Source organism: Aplidium turbinatum, chromosome 9 (genome assembly GCF_918807975.1).
Source record: "Aplidium turbinatum chromosome 9, kaAplTurb1.1, whole genome shotgun sequence".
NCBI classification, from domain to species: Eukaryota; Metazoa; Chordata; class Ascidiacea; order Aplousobranchia; family Polyclinidae; genus Aplidium; species Aplidium turbinatum.
The window spans coordinates 21,907,189-21,910,594 of record NC_137480.1 but is presented as its reverse complement, the minus strand read 5'-3'; the positions used below and the strand labels follow the sequence as shown (position 1 = coordinate 21,910,594).

Sequence of the window (3,406 nt, the reverse complement as noted above, 5' to 3'; positions counted from 1 at the left end):
CAATAAATCAAATTTAAAGCTAAGCCATTTCTTTCTTGTATGTAAAATTTTTCTTGTGAATAGCTACTTCTCTTGATGCTAAGCATGAGCCTCTTGATGCTAAGCATCAAGAGGCTCATGATAAGCTTTTATTCAAAACTGTGGCAGTTCAATTTTTTTTTAAACCCAACAATTTCACTAGAACTCATCACATAAAAGCTTGCATTAAAGAATGTTTTACAAGTATCCCAAAGCAAAGTGCTATTTTTGTTTTTGCTGATGGTAACCCGGGCTATGGGACAATTATTACTGTTATACAGTTCCTGTCAAGCATTGAAAGCAAATAACACAGAAAAGTTTATGCAAAGAAAATAATGTCAGATAATAATGATACACAAATGTACTGCAACGGACTGAAAACTAAATTGTGTTTCTCTTTGTATTGGCGTTAAACTGTTGAAATTTACTTGATGGAAGATCTGTTCATATACTTCTTGAATTTTGTATCAGTGCATTGTTAGTAACCGTTGGCAGAACATCAGGCAAAGAGTTAGTCTTACAGCTTTTGGTTTGAACATAATGTAGGTCTAATCATCTTTTGAGAACATAATTTGTATGTGTGTTGATATCAGAGTTTGCTTTATTTGTTTGTTTTACATATTTTTTAATTTTTCTTGGTTTACATGTGCTAGCTGAAGATGCTATTATTATAGTGAAATTGATTGTTGAGCAAATGCCAGCATTTGATGAATGCAAAATAGCAGTACCACCAGCATTATGGCGTATGCTTTGAAGATAGTGAGAAATGGCAAGGTAACACACCACAGACCAGTTAGACACCATTATTAATTGTTTCAGACTGTGTTCTATGCTCTACAGCACCTAACCCAACAGTAATTTTTTGAAACTGTAAGTTCTGCTTTAATATCAATCTATGTTCTATATCAGGGGTCACCAACCTTTTTTGCATGCGGGCCACTTTGTCACTAAGGAGAGCTGTGGCGGGCCGCACTAATAAAATGTTAGGTAGGTTGACTCTTATGCTAGAAAAGAACGCATTTCGTACCCAGTATGCAGCGTTACATGTTGTTCATATTTATGTTAGAATACCGTAGCAACAAAATTAATCGAACAACGCTACTGCCGGGCCAAGCTCCTATTACAACACTTTTGACTTTTTTAAGAATGCCTAATAAATAGAGGCCACTTGTTTTGTGCACTTATAGCGAGAAGAGCGGTTTCATCAGAATATTCATCGCCAAGCAAGAGTGGTGTTGTTATTTCGCTTCGCAAAAGATATCTTGCAATTAACAGTTTCAGTAAACAAGGAAATGTTTGACATTCATTCATTCATAGCTTGTCACGCCAGTGTCGGAGCCAGGTAAGAGCATTGTTTGTGATGTTTTTGAGGTCGTTGTCATCACATATGTTTGACACATCGCAATACAGGCAACAATAGTGACCTGCAAACATATCAGCGAAAAATAGGCTCCAATAACAGCGAAAAAGAAACCAGGTAACATCTTCTCTCGTGTTGTCGCTATATGTCAGGGCATCCGTTGGTTAACCACTGCCTGGTGTCGTCATCGATGGAAACTATAGGCCTTCCATACCATGAGGAGGTCTGTATAGCCGGCAATCCTTGATAATGTGTGCTGCCGTCTGCATTTCACCACACTCACAACCAGCACTCTCTGCCGACGAAAGCAAGTACCTCCACGTGGCCGCCCCCGCAAGTACCGACTTTGGGAAACTAAACTTGCTACAAGTGTGGCTATAAAGTTATGCGGAAGAACAATCATCAGAATGGCACCCCCAGACCAAGCACAGCGCCCTTGTCAGGGCGAACAGCACCAGCTGTTGTAGGTCAAGGAGTGACCATTCTGCAACTAAATGTTGAAGGCACCACCAACGCTAAACTAGACATCATCACACCAGGTACAATAAAACAAACGCTTGTGGAAATCACCAAAAAATCGTAATTTATGAACAGTCTTCCCTCTAAAAAAGCAATGAGTTGGTTTTTAGTCCTTTTTGTGAGAATCTATAAAACCGTCTTTCTTTTATTGTAGACAACTGTCACTTGCGGTGCTCATCAGCGTGGCAAGAATTTCTTGATTAACAACATTTTGCAGTACTTGCTTCGGCAGTACATATAGTATAATTGGAACGATACAGATTAGCATGGCTCCTGCGCAAGGATGACACGCAAAATCGTGAAGCGTTCCATATTTCTTTAAAAAAAACATTTTGCAGTACTAAGCTAAATATTTTCATAATACAATCAGAAAAAGTCTCTAAATTTATTTGTAATATATTGCCAATTTATTATAAATTGAGTTGGCACACCACCCATTTTGCCAACAAAAACTTGCATAAAGAGAACACTGCTCGTGAAACACAATAAAGGTGAAACTCGCACTAGTGTTTACATGACATTTGCAAACTTAAAATAAGCAACCCTATGCTCACAGACAATTTCAAAATTCGAAAACATACGTTTTAATCAACCACTGGGACAGTGTGGCTGGACATCGCATTGGAATAACTTTAAGCAACCCCCACCTTGAACTATAATCTGATTGGTCGGTCGGTGGAATCGTATGCAATGCGAAAATATGCTTCCAGGAAATTATTTTTTGCCTTCGTGCTCTTTAACTCTCTCAAGAAAAGTATTTTTGGTTATACTTGTACGCTGATACCTTCCGCGGGCCGCAGCGATACAGCGTGGCGGGTCGCATGCGGCCCGCGGGCCGCCATTTGGTGACCCCTGTTCTATATGATTTATGCATATCTCAAATATAGACTATCTTTCTGCAGATTTAGTGTTTCACATGCATATAATAGTAGCAATATTGGAGTAAGTTGCACGTTTTTGAAGATGTAGGCTACTGCACCACAGCAAGATAAATGTAACTTTAATAGATCCAGGATTGAAGCTGTAAAAAAGAAATCACAGGTTTAATTTTGTTGTAATTGAATTTGTTCCTGGGTTTCAATGATAAACTGAGACATGAAATCAGTATGTTTTGATGTTTATTAGAGTCAGCAGTCAAGATTAATTGTACCTACGTGCAAAAAAATTGTGACATGTTTTGCAGTGGAGCATATTTCATCGCAAATTTTTTTCGGGCACAATTTATCATATTTGGGCAGAATTTCTTTCGCACCCCCTAAAAATACACTTCTCCTACACCTATGTGTAAGATGCCAAACTACCTGCTCTCAGTAGATGAGGTAAATAAAAGTATTACCAGATTTTTTTCATTTATCCTGCAGAAATGCTATCTTTGGGTAGATAAAAAGTAGACCAACGCTAGACTGTTAACTCTATTCTAAAATTTGCAAAACCACACAAACTTATACAACTTTGTGTTATCTCATCCATGGCCACCTAAAGATACGGCCTGATTTGTCACATTTTGCA

General features: G+C 38.2%; 1 non-coding gene across 1 annotated transcript; it reads left to right on the top strand.

The window, feature by feature from the left end:
• The first annotated feature begins 2,113 nt into the window (after window positions 1–2,113).
• LOC145777805 (U6 spliceosomal RNA) lies at window positions 2,114–2,215 on the top strand. The gene has a single exon (XR_014290378.1). It is a non-coding gene; the product is annotated as a U6 spliceosomal RNA (small nuclear RNA).
• The last annotated feature ends 1,191 nt before the right edge of the window (window positions 2,216–3,406 follow it).